This window comes from Protopterus annectens, chromosome 1.part1, assembly GCF_019279795.1.
Source record: "Protopterus annectens isolate FY-2018-M chromosome 1.part1, PAN1.0, whole genome shotgun sequence".
Taxonomy (NCBI): Eukaryota; Metazoa; Chordata; order Ceratodontiformes; family Protopteridae; genus Protopterus; species Protopterus annectens.
Genome location: NC_056726.1, coordinates 588,025,582 through 588,046,693, shown reverse-complemented (window position 1 = coordinate 588,046,693; position 21,112 = coordinate 588,025,582).

The following is a 21,112-nucleotide window of genomic DNA, read 5'->3' as shown; positions in this document are numbered from 1 at the left end:
AGAAACTGCATTTGTCTGTTTCTCACATGTGTTCAATGGACTTTGTAAACCAATGAGAATGTAGCCCACTGTCCTGGGCTGCTAATGTTAACCTTTCATCTTTTGGTTTAAATTCACCTCTCCTTAACCATTCCTGTGTCAAATCCTGATCAACATGATTTTCATGTCTCAGGAGTTTTCTGTGCTTGCAACTATATTAATGCTTTTCCACATTTCTTGCATTCTCATTGGATCCTTCCCTTATATTCTTTATTTTGTTTTTGGCACATTCATTTGCTGCCTAATTTTTGTCTGCTGCTGGTTTGGTTTGCATTCCTGACATTGATATGCTTCTGCTAAACTAAGCAGAGAAGTCAACTTAGATTTGTTCTCTTTATGTTTTAAAAATTTTAGTATGTTTGGATCTAGTAAGGTAAACAGATATGTATGCAGTCCTATGACTGCAGATTCTTACATGTAATCAATTTTGAGGAGGCCCATACCTCCCTCAGAATGAGGAATATATAATCTTGGTATGCACTGATTTTTATATATTATTTGATAAGTGTGAAGCATTTTTCTTGTTTTCGTGTCCAACTGATCCAATACCTGTTGGGACAGTCAATTACCCCAAAACGGTAAGTCAGAACAGGAATAGCAAATTGGTTTATAGCCTGGACTTTGTTTCTAGATGTCAGGGTTATTTTCATAATTAATTTTAATCTTCTAAAATTTTTATTTATTTTTGTTTACTTATTTATTGTCATTTGTTAACCAGGTTGGTCCAACTGAGCCAAAGGCCCATTTTCAGTGGAGACCTGAGGAGAAAAGCTCCAATTACAAATTACAGTCATACACAAAGTAATTCAGTCATATAAAAAAGAATTCAGTCATATAAAAAAGAGAGTTAATACAACAAAGATAATAACACAATTAAAGTTATTTTGCACCGGTATTTGTAAAAAAAAAAAAAATGAAATAATGTACATTATTCCTTACTGAGTTTTGTTTGCATTTGTTCATGTTTTATTGTCGATCCTTCATCAGTTCCTAAATATTTATACACCCCCCCCCAGCTCAAGTTCCTTTATATCACATTCTTCTCCCAGATTGATATTTTCTTGGTGCTGCAGCTTTCCTGCTTTAATATCAGCTGAGAATGATTTGGCCACTTCCAGCTGAACTTTCAACTCATCTGATGAACTATACAGTTTTACATCACCCACAAAAAGAAGATAAGTCTTTACATTTTGTTATTTTGTAGGAGCCAAACATTTACCATGATCTAAAAGTAAGCAGGTTAATGGGTTAAGGTGAAGACAAAAGAGCAGTGGTGACAAAGAGTCACTCTGAAATGTCTCCACCTTTGAATTTTTATCTCTGGGATAATAATTTGTCCTTTATCATTGTTTAGCTGCAAAGTGGTTTGCCACTGTTTCATGGTCACTGTAATGTAATTGATCAATGTAGGTTTATCTTATACATCTGTAAGCACTCTTTTGTCCAAGAATGTGGGATGCTGTCAAATGTTTTTTTTGTAATTTATCCATGCCATACTTATTCTTCCCCTTTTTACAATTCTCCATTATGATTTTATTTAACAACAAATTATACTTTGTTCCATATGACTTTCTTTTGTTATTCTTTTGTTCTGCTGTCATAACTGAGTTTTCTTGTAAACAACTATAAACTCTGTTGGCATCAATTCCAGTATATACTTTATAGATTGTCAGAGGGCAAGTTATGGGTCTATAGTTTTTTAGGATAGTTTGCAGGTTCATTCTTAAGGAGGAATATCACTTTTTTCCTGTTGTTAACCAGGTTGATATCTGTTTAGGGTATGCATATAAGTATTTCTTACTCAGGGCTAAATCTTCATCTAAAGATGTTATGTTTAGCCAGAAGTTAGGGAATACATCTGAGCCTGGGATTTTCCAGTTATAAGCTTTTATTAATTTTGTTTGAATTTCTCTGGCTGTTACTTCATCCCATTTCATATCTTGTACATTTGAACTCCTTACTGTTTATTTTACTTCTTCTATCCATTCAGCATCTTTGTTATGTTCCATGGAGTCTTCATAGATATTTCTCCAAAACGTGTCTATTTCTTCTTTTTTTAATGGCATTTCTATTCCTTTTGCTTTGTTTCCCAATTCTCTATAAAACATTTTTGGGTCATCAATGAATTGCTTATTTTGTATTTTTCTTTTATATGTATCTGCATATCTTTTAAGTTTTTCTGCCTGTGCTGATATCTTTAGTTTGTTATTTGCAATCTGGTCTAACATTGTATCCTGCTTTTATCATGTTAATCTTAAGTATTTTTGTTAGTCTGTTCCCTCTTCTATACTCTTATAACAGTGACACTTCTTTTCTTATTTGCTTTATAGTTTTCTCAGTCTGATACTTCCATTTGATTTCTTCCCTTTGTTTCCCTTATTGCCTGCATTTTTGTGTATTTTTTATCTATTAATTTAGCTGCATGGTAGTATGCCCTATTTACTTCTGTTATATCACATGAATTTCTGTTAACAGCCTCAATTATTGAGTTCATTTGTTTTATTAGACTTCCAACATTTTGGGTCTTAATGACTTTCTGTAATCCATTTCTTTTATTGATCTTAATATGCTTATCCATCTCTAGTAAATCGAGCAACTCTTCCCCTAGATCATTTTCTTCTAAATTGAGGGCACATTCTTTATTCTCCATGTCCTGTGGGCATTCTATAGAAAGTTCCATGAAATCTTCCTGTGACATATTCTCTTCAGCTGCATCCTGCATCATCTGTCATTCTTTCATATGTGAACTCACTGGCCTATCGCTCCACAATAGTGACTGGGTTAGAGTTGTCAGTGTTTTGTGCTCCTTCCCTTGCTGTGCAACTCCATCTGAACTTTTGTACTGGTTTCCTACTGAAGGTTCCAGGGTATCTTCATGTGGCAAGTAATCAGATCCTTCCTGTTCCACCGCTTTCTTTTTAATTTTGGAACTCATTCTACCATCATGCTGTGATATTACCAGAGTTGGATTTCCTACATTAAATTCTTCACTTCATGGGTAATCCATAAGTTTAGTTTCTATTTATTTAACTTTCTCCATTACTAATCCTCTTATCACCTTCCCCCTTCATTTTCTTAAATTTTCAACAATCAGATGCCTTTGCCTATATTTATTTTCAAATATCTTTGGTGCAGATTTTTTGTACTTATTTGTTTGCTTTCTCCTTTGCATAAAAATCGCACAATATTAAATCTCTTTTTCTTTTCCATGTCCAAATTTATTCTTCAGATATTTCTCACTCCACCTGTCTTTCTTTACTTTGGGGGCTCATGGTTCCATCATGCTGTGACATAACCTGTCTTAGACTTTCAACACTAAATCGTTAATTTCCAGGTATTCCATAACATCAGATTTTAGTTGTTTAACTTCTACTTTTCCAGTCTTCTATTCTATGTTCCCCCTTTGTGATCTTATTTTTGTATTTTAAAATTTTTCGTATCTGGGTGCTTGTGCTTATATTTCTCTTCAAATATCTTTGGAGCTGCTTTTTTGTATTAATTAGTTTGGCTTTCTCCTTTGCATAAATATTGCCCCATAGGTTAATAGGTTCATAAGTGTTCACTAGGCTAACGACCACAAGGGCCTTTTTAAGCATAAAAATGCATCCCAAATCTCTGACAAGTTCTCATACCTTTGATAAGTGTAAGCAGGAACTTGAGAGATGAACCATTTACAAGCTGCCTGCGTCCATTAGAGACATAGATGCCAACCCAGGGATGGATTTCCTGTTCTCCATCCAATTGTCCAAGTTAAAACTGAATTGAGTTAGGGCAGAACTTTGCTTCACATGGATGAGGAACCTGTTCCAAAGAAAGGGTAGTCTCTTGAATTCATACCTATCTCTCCAGCAAGTCCTATTTATATCACATGCAATGTCTTTAGAATGGGTAATTCTGGTGCTGTTTGTTTTGCAGATATGCAAGAGTTCCATCAAAGTGGGGTCTGACAATACCTTGTATGCCAAGCATAGATTTCCCCTCAATAGCCTGTAGGAGACAGGAGACAGGGATAGAGCCTTGAGGCAGTCTGCACAGGACATATTACTTATGCACTGTATTATTTTTAATGAGGAACCTCTGTGAATGTTCCAGTTGTTGGATATGCCTGGTTAGGTACATATCAAAGGGGGCATTGTACTCAATTATAGGTCTAATGAATGCCGAATACAGTGGAGCAATGACTTCCTTGGACCTAGGTGCCATACCCCTGTTTATAAGTTATACAACATAGAATGAATTCCTCACTACTATAGACATATGATGGTAAAAGGCATGAGTCCCTAAGTCTCTGACTACTGGGTCATCTCTTACCGGTGTGTTGTCAATATGATAGTGACCAAGGGTGGATGACTGCCTAAGGATACTATTATGCATTTCTTGACATTTAGTTTTAGTCCATGGTCTGACACCAGTTGTTTGTCTGTGTCAGCCCCTCCTAGAGAACATTTGTGTCAGTTTGACATTCAATGACAACTCCTAATTTGTAATCATCTGCAAATTTAGTCAGCCAGAGACCACTGATATTGGCCTTGAGTTCTGAGAAGTACTTGGAAGTCAACTTTTCCTCAAATTTGGCTTTGGTTGACTTTATTTGTCCTGTGAGTTGTTTGTTTAGTTTAATGAGAGTGTTTTTCTTCCTGCTGGGTGCTGCACCTCCTAATTTTTACCACAATTTTCTTCTTTCTATTACACAGCTTATTGATGTGGTGATTCTACAGTAGTTCTGCATAGGTAGCAGTGTTCTTAGGGTTCAGTTGGGCTTGATCTTTTGCCAGGTCATTACTTAATAGTAATAAGTTAGCCATAGAATAATTCCTGAATATTCCTGGGTTGGCTGGGGTTCTGAGTTTTATTTTTACTTCAAAGGAGACCATTTTGTGGTCTGACCTTACACAGAGATCTCATTACACTAGGAGGTGTGCAACACTTTCTCATATTAGTGAGGACCAGGTTGATAAATTTATTATCGAATCCATGGAGTTTGTGTTTACAAAATCCAGGAATCTCTGTGTCTGTACATTTGATGTCATACATGATTCCCAGTTAATAGCAGTGTAATTAAAGTCACCCATGAACATGGTGTTGGGTTAGATGGTGAGTATTTCCAATAAGTTTAAATACATGGTATGGATTTCTAGGGTTACAGAGGGGGACCTATAGCTTGAAGGAAGTGGTATTGGATTTTGCCTATGGTGATTTGAATGTGGAGAAGCTCAAGTGCATTGTCTTGTTTGACCAGCCTTGAAGTATATTTATTTTTGATGTACATAGAGACACCTCCACCTTTAATCCCTGTCTGTATAGCAGCTAGTCTAAATGTGTGGAAAGCATTATAATCTTGCACTGTCAGTTTGCTGTCTACTGCTTTAAACAATGTCTCAGTGACCGCACAAATGTCAACATTCTCTAGGGGGAAGAGACCTTCTAGGAAGTCCTAGCATTGAGCAGTAACACCTTTAGACTTTCTTGGTTTTGATATGCTATTTTGGAAGGGGGAGGATGCTGTTGTAGCTAATATTTGAAAGTGTGGGGAGATGTGCAGGCCATCCCTGACAAAGCAGCTTGGTCTGTTGACCATCTAATTCCATGCTGACAAATATTGCACCCCTTAGAATGACACCAGAAACTAAGACAATTATTAAAGTCAGTCACCTTTTGTTTGCATTGAGGCATCATCCTTGGAGAAGGTAAAATGTTGATCAATACTAGATCATACCAGCCTGGGATACATATTTTGAAAGCTTCATGATTTCTCTCTTAATATAGTCTAGGGACATCTCTGGTAATTTACACCCACATGGACTTTGAATGTGTCATACTGGTACCTGTGATCTAATGACCTGCGTGCATATGTGATATCGCTGATCCTGGCTCTGATAAGCAAATGACTGCGACTTTCTACCTACTCAGCCTGGTGAGAGGAACATCAGTGTGTCTCACAATGGAGTCTTCAATATCTAGAATGTTGGATTATGTGGTGGCTTGCCTTATGGCCTTAGAAGTAGAGGCTCCATGAGATGTGGTCGTATGTGTTGATGTGTGTGTTGTTTTGAAAGAGTGCATTTGGGGCTGCTGAGGGTATTTGCTATGTGGAATTTGTCTAAGAGGTCTTTTGGCCTTATGAAGGTTACATTTAAGTGCCTCAGCATATGTGGATCAATGTGTCTGCTTGATCTGTGTGTGGTGGGTGCAGTGTGTGTACTACTGACAACCTTATTGACATTAGGAGTGCTTTTATGTGAGAGCTTTGCCTACAGTGACATTGTGTAAATACATGTCTCACATACCATATCAGTTTGTTTGAGAATTAACTGGTTATTGGTAAACAAAAATAATTTCTACATTGCCTCAGGATGCCCATATTTACCAAGATGGTAATGGAGATAGTGGGAAAGTTTATATCCATGGCAAAAGACCTTTTTTATTGATTAGACAGTTGAGTGAGAATATAAAGTAATCTCAGGGTTATCCGGTTTGCAACTCTCGGGACAGTGTTTGTCACTACAACCTAGCTATGCTGTGTGCAACTTGATATTGGTGAAATTTCAATGATGCTTTTACAGAAAAAAATGTCAACTCATGGTGTCTGCATCTATACAGGGCACTGCCAAACACTTGAGGGGAAACTTATAAGTAGACCCTGATGATTTATGGATGAAGTATTTAGGCAGATATTCTGAAGTTAGTTCAACACTAGGAAATCAATCAGTATTTACTGATAAGAATGAATCACCTTGTCAAGAATGATGAAAAGAGAGGAGTCACCTTAATGGCTGCTTCCTGGCTACTACTATTGCTGGTCTCACTACAGCTTCATGCTGCTGGGAAACAATGCCCCATGGCTTCTTCTCTCACCAGAAGCAAACCAGTACAGCCAATCCCAAGATGAGAAGCAAGCTATGGGCTCTTTGGTGATCCACAGTCCTGACCCAGATGATGCAGGGATCTGTAGGCTTGTTGTAGCCTTCTCCTGGTAGATGCCTTGAATAGCAACCATTCCAATCAGAAGGTCAAACACACACACTCACTGCCCAAACAAAAACAGTAAGGAATTAATCAACTCTGCTCCTTTTCTTACCAGGAGCAAAATATAAGCTCAAATTCCAATCTGCACCTATGAAGCAGTTATTAGGCTTTCCAGTGATCAGCAGTCTCCAGGAAATAATGTCCCTATGTGTCGCTCATTTGGTCAGGATAAAACAGATGAACATTTGTGGGTTCAGTTCAAGCAGCTTTATTACACACAAACACATCAGGAATGAGGCTTTGTAACTTAAGCTTAAATAAACTTATAAACAGACTGATTACCACACTCATACATGTTAACACTCTGGCTGTTCTCTCAAAATGGCACTGCTGCCTGCACATGCTCACCATTTATATGCACGTGCTTACATCTGGAAATGCTTCTTAAAGGTACATACACATTTTGATCTATATCCTCCCTCTTTGAGAAATAGTCCATATACTAAATGACAGTTTTTAATGACATGCAATTTACAGAAATGATCTTTTGACATGCGATTATACAGAACTAATTATTTGACATGCCATCATACAAAATCAGACACATAAAACAATCATGTCCAGGTTGCTGTGTATTTTATACTAGGTCTGGAAATATGACCTGATCATGTAACATAAAAGTCAGAATTGGATCTAGCAATGGGGACTGTCTTCGAGGAATGTTCAGCTTTGCGGACAACTGGGACATCATCAGGAGCAGGAATGGATACTGAAACATGTTCTTCGGTATGAACATTGTCAGGGCTGTTCTGAGATCTAGAGTCTGTATCACAGGTACAATGCTGCAATATCATATCTGATACAGGAAGAAGATGTGTGCAGTTTCTCTTGTATTCTATACCCTCAGATTCCACTAAGTAGGATCTCGGCACATATATCTCTCACTTGACCAATTCGATCAAAGTCTTTTGCAGTTTGCATCCTCACTGTCTCTCCTTTTAATGGATGAAGAAATCTGCTTGTTTTATCATAGCAGTACTTGTGAGAAGAATGCTTCTTAACTCATTCACTCCAGGGAAGATCAGGAAGTTTACACTGTCACGTCCGATGGACGGAGCCTAAGCCTTTTGACAGAATCAAATTATGTCCTCACATTTCAAACAAATGTTCACATCTCTGGAACAATAGGGATTATTAAAAAGTATAAATGGCAAACTCTTCAGCACAAACTGTTTTTATAGTGGTAGCATTCTTTGGGTTGTAGGCCTTAAACTGAATTTTATAAGTCGCAGTAAACACAGTAATTATTACATTTGTAATATTGTGTAAACGACTTACAGTATCTCAGCAACCATTCAAGTTACACACATATCAGCAGCATTATTTTCTAGCTGTCAGCTTTCATATGAAGCTAAGGAGTTCTCTCTGCATTACTCAGGTGCTGAGATATTTAGAAAAATGTGAAAATGATATCTATATAAATTAATATAATAAAAACAGCAGTTAAAATCTATTTACCTGCACAAGACAGAGGTCAAATATTAATGCAGCTGAGTTTGCCATCGTGTAAGCTTTAAGATGAAATCTTTTAAAGCCTTGTAAATAGCCTGGTTTTGGAATTATCGATGCAAATATTGACACCTAGAGGCATCAGTAGGAGTGAACTGCAGATGCACCTGGATGTGTCACTCGGATGTAACACAAGCAGAGCCTAAAGAATGCTACCACTATAAAATAGTTTGTACTGAAGAGTTTGCCATTTACACTTCTTTCATAATCCCTACTGTTCCAGAGATGTGAACATTGGTTTGAAATGTGAGGACATAATTTGATTCTGTCCTTGGGCTTTGATTGCTCTGTCATTTAGCATTAGGCACCAACAAACTAGAACTGATAGGCAAGGTTGCTCTGGTTTGCCTAGATAGAAGTCTCTGAACCGGCGAGCCAAGTAGGTTGTCACTGGGTATATTTCTGAGATTAAGTAAATTCAAGATGATACTGGTATTGTCACACTTTGACTCCTCTAGTAATTGCTTTGCACTCTGTACTGCACATTCACCAAGGTCATTTGACTGTGGGTATTCAGGACTACTAGTAACATGAATAAAGTCACACTCTTTTGCAAATCTCTGAAACAATTGACTGGTAAACAAAGAAATGTTGTCAGAAATAACTTTGTGTGGACTACCATGAACTGAGAAATGATATTCATCTTAATAATAACAGCACTTGGATGTTAGGTTAGGTAGCAAGTCTCAAACCAGTTTGAATAAGAGTCTACCGACACTAAGTAATTCTGATTGCTCCACTCAAATATGTCAGCTGCTACTGTTGACCAAGGTAGTTCAGGAACATAGCTTAGATGAAGTCTCTCTTTCTGCAAATGTGGTTTAGTACTGTTGCACACTGAACAAGAAGAAAGCACTTTATCAATGTCTTTCAGTAGAGAAGGCCAAAATACTAGTCCTCTCATCCTTTTTTAGTAGAATTAGAATCTGGGTGGCCACAATGCAAAATTTGAATGTATTCATGCTGTAAGGAAGTAGGAACAACTTTTGGACCTTTGAAAATTATACCATCTTCCATCAGCATCTCATCTCTGTATGGAAAGTAAAGTTGCACTTCTGGTGGTACACAAGATTGCTTTGATGGCCATCTTACATTGATGAAGTGGTTGATCTTTTGCAATATTGGATCAGTCTTTGTATGATCTCTCAGCTCATCAAGTCCCGTGGTAGAAAAATTACACCCTTTTATGACATCAAAGTCAAACTTCTTTGCAATAACCTGTTCTGTGGTATTTCTGGGCACTCTAGATAAGATATCAGCAGATAAAGAAGTTTACCTTTTGTACAGACCATTTTGAAATTATACTTTTGCAATTTGAGCATCATTCTTTGTAGACTTGCTGGAGCTGAATGCATAGGTTTCTTTAAAATAGTGACTAGAGGTTGATGGTCACTTTCTATCTGGATAGCTCGACCATAAATATAATCATGGAGCTTCTAACATTCGAACACAATTGCCAAAAGTTCCTTCTCAATTTGAACATACTGCATCTCAGTTTACGTAAGAGTTCTAGATGCATAGGCAACAGGTCTGCCCTCTTGAAAAATAATTGCACCAAGACCGGACTTTGAAGCATCACAGGAAAGAACTACTGGTTTGTGGACATCATAGTATCTTAATGTAGGCAGGTTAGCAATTTGCTGTTTGATGTCATCATATGCTCTCTGGTGTTGTTCTAACCATGACCAGGCAACATCTCTGCATGTCAGCTCTCAAAGCTGCTGATAACTCACTAAAGTCAGGGAAAAACTTGCTCAAATAGTTAACCATAGCAAGAAAATGCTGTAGGGCTTGGACATTGTCTGGAGCTGGTATCTCAAGAACAGCTGCTTGCTTAGAATGATCTGGTCATAAGCCTGTACTGGTAAATAAATGACCTACATAAGTATCTGCTAATATGAATTTGCACTTCATATGATTATTGAGCTTTAAACTCACTTCATGCATTCTGTCCAGAACTTTCCTGAAGTTTCTGTCATGCTCTTCTTCATCATTGTCTCCAACCAGTAAATCATCAACTATTTTTGCAAAAGGGTAGCCTGAATTTACTCCATTACACGCTGAAAGACTTCACTGGCAGAATTTATTCCAAAAAGCATCTTGAGGAATCTGTATATACCAAATGGGGTACTGAATGTAGTCAGTAGTGAAGATTTGTGATCAAGCATCACTTGCCAAAATGAACTCTTTGCATCTAAGACAGAAATAACAGTGGCATTTGGCATGAGGGTGGCAATTTCCTTGACTATACGCATAGGATGATGAGGTTTCTTTAATGCTTTGTTCAAGTCTCTTGGGTCAATATATATTCTGATTTCATCTGACTTTTTCTTATAAGCAGCTACCATGGAAGACACCCACTCAGTTGGTTCTGTGGCTGGACAAATCACACCTTGCAGCACCATTTTGTCTAACTGGACCTTGAATTTGTCCTGCATAGCTATTGAAGCTCTCCTTGCTGGTCTGACCACTAGATTGACCTCTGGATCTACTTTCATGGAGTACACAACTCTGCCAACTTGTCATCAAAAACATCAGCATACTCTGAGAAAATAGGCTCAGTAAAGCTGGAACTGGGAGATGTGCTTACATGATGGACTTGTTTGGTAAAAGAAAGCAGTTTCATTCTTAAACTGTCTCTGAGACCTAATAATGACTGTACAGATCTTCTGACTATATAAAATGCAAGCTGTAACTGTTCCCAGTTGAATAGCATAAAAGCACTACTGAGCCTTCATTTTGAATCTCATCACCTCCATAAGGAACAAGCTTCATACAGTTGGCCAAATTAAGTTGCTCACCAGCCCTCACTTTAGCAAATGTTTCTCCTGACATTACATTACACTTTGGACCGGTGTGTACTTTAAGCTCTGTGGGTTTGCCATTGATCAGAACAGTACAAAATACTTCATTCTTTGCCAACAAATCTACTGCATCCACCTTTTCACCGACCACTGATAAACCATCTACATAGAAAGTAGGGTTGCAGCTCTCTATATGATTGCTTTTTTGAGTGACCTTTCTTAATAAGTGAATGAGGCTTGCTTGATTTACAAATCTTTTGCAAATGGTCCCATTTTTTACACTTGTGGCATTGCTGACCAAATGTTAAGCACGTCTCTCTTTTAGACTCATGGTTGGCACCACAATTACGACAGTTAACAATAAAACTTGACTTGGGTTTCACTGACTCACTCCTATACTACGCTGAGCATGCTCCTTTTACTGATACAGTCTTGGGACTTGCTAGAAAGCTATGGGTCCTCCCTGCCAGACCCACAGGGGTTGCAGCTGCCATATGCTTAGGCTTGTTTCTGCTTGCCATGTGTTGCATGCTGTCTATGTATACTCTATAAGCTGGTGAAACCATGCTTTTATCACTTGCAAGCATACTTGTATGCCTTTCTGTGAGCTCATGGATTTGACAAATCTCTATGGCTTTGCTTAACATTAAATCACTGTCACAAAGCAAAATCTTTCTCACTGCAACACTATTAACACCACAGACAAGCCTGTCTTTTATTAACTCATCTTTCAAGTCAACAAATCTGCACGTTTTGGTCTTATTTTTCAAGTCAGTGATATAAGCTGCAAAAGTTTCACCTGGCTTTTGGTCTTTTGTATAAAACAAGTGTCTCTCTAAAGTAACATTTGTCTAAATTTGCGTTTCAAGCACTCAGGGTCCTCCCTTGATTCAGCCGGTACCACAATATGGTGGTTCCCCTTCTTCTGCATGTCTGGTGCATACACAAATGAACACTCTCTTTCAATAGTCTCTGACCCAGCAAAGTTAATGAATGCCCTTGTACATGTATCTTTGTCAGAAAAAGCTGCCTGAGTGAAAATATCATATTCCTGCTTGAATATGCTCCAATTCTCAGCTACATTATGATCAAACACAAGTGAACTTGGTCAGAAAAATGCTTCTGCCATAGCAAAACACAGTGGTGAAAGTGTTTGAAATAATGCATGAACATACACACACAAATATATATGCCAGAACTTTATGCCAGTACTTGTACTTATGCCCAATAGCACAACAAACTCTTTGAAACAACTTTACTTTGCCAAATAAGTCTCAGTAGCACAAGAATACTCTGAAATCACTGTACTTTATGATACCACTCCTTATCAGTGTAAGAAATACTTTGAAATGACTGTGCTTTGCAAATAAACTGTACACAGCAGAAAAAGCTCAGAGTAAGAAACACTTCGATATGAACGCACTTTGCAAAATAAACAATACACAGAACAAAAACTCTTCAAAATGTCTGTACATTGCAAAATAACTCTGCACAGTGTAAGAAACACTCTGATGTGACGGCACTCTGTGAATAAATGTACACAGCAGAAACTTTTCGAAATGGCTATACTTTGACTATAGTTGTACGTTGCACACACAAAACATTTTGAAATAATTGCACTGTAATAACGCACATACTCTGCAAACACTTTGCACACTCTGAGATAATCCAAACTCTAGTTATGCTTTGAATGGCTTCGGCAAATGTGAAACAGTACTTTGTGCCCAAAGTCTTTTAGTAAAAAAAAAAAATATGCAGTCGCTTTGCGCTTTAAGCTTCATTTGCCCTTTTATTGTACTTATTGTGCTCTTTTAATCTATTATGCTCATTATACTTTTCTTGTGCCTGTTTTACTTTAAATATGCTCGTTATGCAAACCAAAGGTAATTCTGAGCCCCATATGAATATCTCTACCAGTTTTATCAAATATTGTAGTTTCAAACATTTCATTTAATTAATAATGCATTTTGTGCCCTTCATTTGATTAATAATACCTTTTGTGCTACTTGTTGGATTAATAATGCATTTTGTGCCTTACAAATGCTCTGTTTCATTTTCTTTGAGAAATAAATAATTTTTGCATTTTTTTGGTTAACTTAAGTTTGTTTCTGGCCCTTTTTTGTTTTTCTGAGCTCCATTTCACTCAACCAGCTTAATCTGCCTTCACCTTCAACTCTGCATCTCATGGCTTGAAGAAGTTGCTCTCTTAATCTTGGTTCTGACACCATGTCATTCGTCTAGTCAGGATAAAACAGATGAACATTTGTAGGTTCAGTTCAAGCAGCTTTATTACACACAAACACATCAGGAATGAGGCTTTGTAACTTAAACTTAAATAAACACAAAAAAGTAGACAAAGGTGCAATTACAGCTGAGAAAACAGTTATCCACACCTCAGTGGAACTCCAGGAAACAGGAGACTGTTGATGGGCTAAACACAGTTTTAATGCATTTCCCTGCTGTAAAAACACTGTTTTGATGCATTTCCCTGCTATAAAACCCGCATTTGCACAGTTTTGCGCACCGGGCAGCGCCAGTTAGCTAGGGTATAACTATTCCCGGCTCCACAAAGTCTAATCTTCAATTTTTCCCTTGGAACTAGACAAACTTTCAACTTAAGCACTCAAACCATTCACTTCTCATACCGACATTTGCTCAAAACTCATAGCAAGCACTAATAAAACTTAGCACTAAAACTCCCTATACTGTAGAGAAGGACAAGGGTCTCTATTCGACCTTACCAGCCAATCAGTAAAACAGTTCACTGTACCTATTAAGGTATGTCCAAAGGGCAGTTTCAGGTGTACTCTCCGGTCCAACTGGTGAATCTGGGCAATTTGAGGCAATGTTACAATTGCCTCATGTACACAGACAACCCTCTCCTCCTTCCACCAAACACTAATACATGCGAGAGATGCAATTATACAATGAAACTGGAGGCTAAGCTCTCTCAACCCAAGACTGGACCAGGCAGTCAAGAGGAGAAGGGAATTACTTGCATCACACCACCAGTCTCACATAGACTTATGAAACCAGCACCGGCAAAAAACACACATAAATACATGAAAACATACTCAGAGGCTCTAAATATAAATCTGCAAAAGCAACAGAGACCTCCAAAGCAGACATCCAAGCAACCTCCACTCCTCAACACAAACCATGAAACACATACTTCACAAAACCAGTGTGCCACACAATCACAGTGATTAAGGCAAAATAGCATACCCAACACACTAGTAATAGGTGACTCTATAGTCAGGCACACTGACATCTCACTAGGCTGAACAAGGAAAAGGTTACTGTTAGCTGCCTGTCGGGTGCCAGGATCCGCCACATAAGACAAGCACTCAGGTCACTCCAGAACAAGTACAAATATGACTTTGTCATTGTCCATGTTGGTGTGAATGACCTGAGCTGTACCTCCCTGGACTACATGAAAAGAGACATGGAGGACCTCTCTGATCACGTAGCCCAGGCCGGTATGGCACTGACCCTGAGTAGCATCCTGCCCTCACCAAGAATGATACCATGGTATAAGGAAAAAAATTATCAATTTCAACAATTGGCTAAGCTTCTGCTGTCATTCAAAGGAGATCCAGTGTCTTTCAATCTGGGATGACATGCTCGACAAGCCACGCTGCTTCGCTAGAGACGACTTGCACCTGTCACCCTTAGGCTTTCAAATACTGGCCAAGGCTCTTGCCACCCCCATAGTGACTTTTTTAGGCAAGGCTCAAAAGAAAAACCCACCGCCATAAATAGCACAAGTAACAAAAAAATGAGGGTAATGCTACTCAATGCCAGAAGTCTAAACCTCAAAATGCATGCACTCGAGACACTCCTCAGTATGGAGAAAATCAATATATGTGCAGTAACAGAAACCTGGTTTAAGGCTCCAGAGAGCACCCCAGCACTACCAGGCTACAACTCATACCATACATTTCGGCCACAAAACCTGGACTGAAATAAAAAAGGCAGGGGAGTATCCAAATTCATCAAGGATACCCACAACTCAAGGTTAGTGGCACAGCACGATGCTTCAGAGATCATCCACGTGCAACTAACAACAGGTAAAACTGCTATTCAAATTATAGCTTGCTACAGATCACCCACCATGTCCCAGGACCCCCATTTTGCATTCCTGGAAACACTGGGAAACATAAAGGTCCTATCAAACACCCTGATGTTGGGTGATTTCAATTACCCAAACATTAACTGGGAGAACTACTCAAGTACAAACTCCCTTGCCCAACATTTTCTAGAATTTATAAACTCAAATGCCCTGGTTCAACTGGTCAACACCCCCACCAGAGGTGACAACATATTTGACCTAGTCATCACCAACATGGGCGACCAGTGTTCCACACAGAGGTTAACCCCTTGCTGGTTAGATCTAACCATAAACTAATCACTCTGGATATCCACATTCCGCCACCACCCCTGGTCAAAGAAACCACCGTGAAACATTTTCAAAAGCAAACTTCACGTCACTTAAGACCGAGGTGGGAAGTTTCAAAGCCCCCATGCTAAAGGATAACGCTGTCCAAGCTGCAAAATCCTTTACTAATGCACTTTACGGGCACCTACAAGAATGCATGGATCGTGCTATCCCAAACAAAACCAAGCCTCACTCCTCCAAGAAAAGGAAACCAGTCTGGTGGACCCCTGCCATAAACAAGCTATACAATAGAAGGAGGAAACTAGTACAGAAAAGAATAAAATCCCAAGAAGGGAAGACATCCCTGATCAGTATCAGCAAAAAACTACATTCCCTCATAAAATCATCCAAGGCTAGCTTCGAAAAAAAAATTGCCATGGACTCCAAAGATAACCACAAGGCATTCTTTAGCTATGTCAAGAATCTAAGTGGCAATTCTCAGATCTGCTCGGAGTTAGTGCAGAATGGCACAAAATACACTGAACCGACTGATATAGCCAACATCCTGGCAGACAGGTTCAGTGCAAACTTCAACCCCCTCTCACCCCCAAAATGGCCCATAACTATACCAGAAGAATGTAGTGCCCCTGAAATCATAGACACTCAGGTTAAAACAGCCCTCTCCAAAGCCAAAAACACAGCATCAATGGGACCAGATGGTGTCCCACGCTGCGCCCTATACGAGCTCAAAGATGAACTAACCCCTCACCTAAAGACACTGTTTAAACTCAGCCTCTCCACAGGCTACATGCCCAAAGAGTGGTGCACAGCAACAGTTATTCCACTCCACAATGGTGGAGCCACAATGGACCCCGGGAACTATCACCCTATAAGCCTGACTAGCTTGGTCTGCAAAGCTAGGGAGCGCATCATCATAGATCTCATTAACAGAGACATTGGAAACCTCCAAACACTGGACCCTACCCAGTTCGGCTTTGTTAAGGGCAGATCATGCCTCCTAAACCTGGTGGACTTCTTTGAGACAGTTACCAAAGCTTTAAATGAGGGAAAGGTGGTCCACACAGCCTACCTAGACCTTGCAAAGGCCTTCGACAACATTCCCCACTCAGGTATTATAGACAAGCTTACCAGCCTGAACATAAACCCCTACGTCATGAGATGGGTTGCCAACTGGCTCACAGACAGAACCCACATGGTAAGAGTTGCAGGAGCTAGGTCTGACTCTAAACTGGTTACAAGTGGTGTTCCCCAGGGCTCAGTCCTAGGACCCCTCATGTTCGGCTTATACTTCTCAGAGATACAGGCAAGCACAGGAGGAATATGGCTGACCAAGTTAGCAGACGACTGCAAACTGGGGGCTATAATTGACTCTCCAGCTGACACAGACATCCTCCAAAAGGGTCTCACTGAGACAGATACCTGGTGTCAAAACCATGGCCTCAAACTAAATGCCAAAAAGTGCATCGTCATCCCCTTTGGAAAAAACAAAGTACCCACTAACTGCCACATAGGTGGTAGCCCCCTAAATACAGAAGATGTAATAAGGGATCTGGGGATCCAAGTAGATAGTAACCTCTCCTTTGATAATCACATTGCCAAAGTGGTTAGAAAATCTTTCTATGTAGCCCACCTAATCACAAAAGGGTTTGCATCCAGATCAAAAGAGGTCATTGGGCCCCTCTATGCATCACTCATCAGACCCATCATAGAGTACAATGCCCCATTTGGGATGTACCTTACAAGACAGCTGCAACAACTAGAAAGACCACAGACGTACCTCACCAAGAGGATCACTGGCCTCAAGCAGATGCCCTATGCAGCTCGACTGAAGAAACTCCAGCTGTACTCGGTTGCATACCGCCTACTCAGAGGTGATCTCTGCCTGACATACAAGGCCATGTCCAACCCAGAATTGATGGACATGCTCCACCTAAAGAAAACCATATCCCCTCAAGCCACATGCTGCAGGGATCTAAACCTCACCACAACAATAAATAGGGTGTGCTGGAGGGATAGATTCCTGTCCCAGAGACTTCCCATGCTCTGGAACAAATTTCCAATCTACATTAGGCAGAGCTCCTCGCTAACCCTCTTCAAGAGAAACCTTGACGAGTGGATGGAAAACAGAAAGTTTACCCCAGGGATCACTTCAATGGCTCTGGTGGACAGAGGCATAGGGATCTAATCTAAGGGGGTGGCGAAAGCCAACACATTCCAGCTAGGCTTATTAATGCCTTCGGGCAGATAGCCTAGTACCTACCTATGAACCTATGAACCTAAGAAGCACACACATGCTTCTTGCTGCATTAAAACTGTGTTAAGCCCATCAACAGTCTCCTTTTTCCTGGAGTTCCATTTAGGTGTGGATAACTGTTTTATAACTTAAATAAACTGATAGACTGACTACCACACTCATAGATGTTAACACTCTGGCTGTTCTCTCAAAATGAAACTCCTGCCTACACATGTTCGCTATTTATATGCATGTGCTTACATCTGGAAATGCTTCTTAAAGGTACATATGCACGGTCTGATCTACACTATGGTCCTTCTCTCACCAGAAGCAAAACAGTACCACTAATCCCAAGATGACTACTGAGAAGGTCTCCAGTAATTGGTCCACTTGGAGTAGATTATACAGATTGGTAAAGGTAAGATTGAAAAAATGGTTTAATATCCTAAGAGCTGCAGTGTGCACTAAGCTGTCAGATATGAAAAAAGGAGGTAACTTCTTTAGCTATCTAAGTGAAGAACGACTAAATTTAAAAGAGCAATATAGATTAGAAAAGCTGTGCACTTTGTATACTGACACTATGGAATACAATGGGATGGCCAATAAATTTAAATAGCTGAAGGGGAGTGATTTCATAAAATGATAATTTTGTGCTTACTCACAATAACCAATAGAAGAGGAGAGGGAAGGAGATATGCTGTCAAATTAGAATAAGGGACAGGAAACTAGAAAATAAGTTGATTTAAAAGCACAGCACTGCCAGATTGGGAGACTGGGGAAAACTCAGAAGAGACACAACTGTGGTCTCTTTCCTAGTTTAATTGCAATTAAGTGCAATTAAAAGTAGAATACAAGTAAAACACAGTATAAAGAACATAACTCACAATATACAAATCAGAAGAAGGCAATGAAGCAATACAAAATATAAGAAAGCAAAAACTAACTTTTTCCTCACATCAAGTTTTTATTTAACACCTTTATTGAATTATCACTTGTGACACAGGCAAATTTACATTTATACAAAAGTCTTTTCCATGTCCATGTTTCTTTAATACCTTTCAGAAATCTCTAGGTTTTGCTTTTTGCATTTTTGCACTTCCTCAGCTGCTTCTTTTTACAAACGGCATAAAGGTAGTTGGTCTTTGTAATGTGTTTCATGAATCGGTTGTATTAATGAACATACATTATTATTTAAAGCTTCTGACAGTTGTTCTTTTGCAAGTATTTTCTTTCCTCTAATTTCTCTCTTAACCTTTTTGAAAATATTCTATCTGGAAATTCTGGTACTCTTACATAGGTTCATAGTTTCATAGGTGTTTACTAGGCTAATGACCACAAGGGCCTTTTTAAGCCTAGCCATGCATCCCAAATCTCTGACAAATTCTGATACCCTTGATAAGTGTAAGCATGGGCCTGGGAGATGAACCATTAACAGGTTACCTGTTTGCATCAGAGACATAAGTGCCAAATCAGGGATGAATTTCTGTTTTCTTGTCCAATTGCCCAAGTTGCACTTGAATTGGATTAGGAATGAACTCTGCTTCACATGGATGGGGAGCCTGTTCCACAGATGGGGTGTCTCTAGGATACATGCCTATCTCTCCAGTAGGTCCTATTTATATCACAGGCAAGGTTTAATTATTTGGACCAGTTAATTCTGGTACTGTTTGTTTTGTGGATATGCAGGAGGTCCATCAGAGTGAGGTCTGACAATGCCCTGTTTGCCAGGCATAGATATCCCCTCAAAAGCTTGTAGGAGACAGAATATAGGGATAGGGCCTTGAGGTGGTCTGCATAGGACATATTACTTATGCCCTGTATTCTTTTAGTGAGAAACCTCTGTGGATGTTCCACTTTTTGGATATGCCTGGTTAGGTACATACCAAAGGTGGCATTGTACTCAATGATAGATCTGATGAATGCTGAATACAGTGTAACAATGACTTCCTTGGACTTAGATGCCATACCTTTGTTCATAATTTGCGCAACTAAGAATGATTTTTTTCACCACTGTAGACACATGATGATCAAAGGTTAGATTATTATATATGTGTGTCCCTAAGTCCCTGACTACTGGGTCATCTCTAAGGGCTGTGTTTTCAATATGATAGTTACCAGGGATGGATGACGTTCCTAAGGATACTATTATGCATTTCTTGGCATTTAGTTTTAGTCCATGACTCTGACACCAGATGTTTGTCTGTGTCAGCCCCTCCTGTAAAACATTTGTGCCAGTGTGAGATTCAATGACAACTCCCTAATTTTTAATCATCTGCAGATTTAGATAGCCAGAGACCACTGACATTGGCCTTGAGTTCTGAGAAGTAAATGGCAAAAAGGAGTGGTCCAAGGACTGATCCCTAAGGGACTCCACTTGTAACTGGCCTCTTTGTAGAGGTGGACTCCCCAATTCTAACTTTCTGGGTCCTGTCTGTGAGCCAGTTGGCTATCCACCAGGTGACATATGGGTTTGTACCTAATCTCTTGAGTTTGTAAACAATGCCCGAGTGGGGTATGGTGTCAAATTCCATGGCCAGGTCAAGGTAGGCAGTGTGAATGATTTTGCCCTCATTCATTGCTTTGGTGGCCTACTCAAAGAAGTCCACCATGTTGAGTAGGCATGATCTGTCCTTGATGAAACCAAACTGGGTTGGGTCCAGTGTATGGAGGTTTACTATATCTCTATTGATCATCTCCATGATAATTCTTTCCATGGCTTACATATAAGACTAGTGGGACTTATGGGTCTGAAGTTTCTAGGGTCTGTAGATGGCCCACCTTTTTGCAGTGGGATGATTGCTGCCTTTCTCCATTCATGAGGCACAAAGTCTGGTTGGAGGCTACAGTCAAATAGTAATTCCAGAGGCCCTGATAGGTCATGTTTCATGTTATTTAGAAGGCATCCTGGGATATTGTCTGGGTTCATTGATGCAGTGTTCTTGGTCTTAGAGAGAGCATTAAGGACCTGTTCCCTAGTGATAGTAGGGGGAGTTATATTTGATGATATTTCCTGAGGGAAGGTTGAGGGGGAGAGGAGTAAATTTGGAGCTGAATTTATCAGGCAGGAGTTTTGCTATATTTTCTGGCTCAGTATAGGTGGCT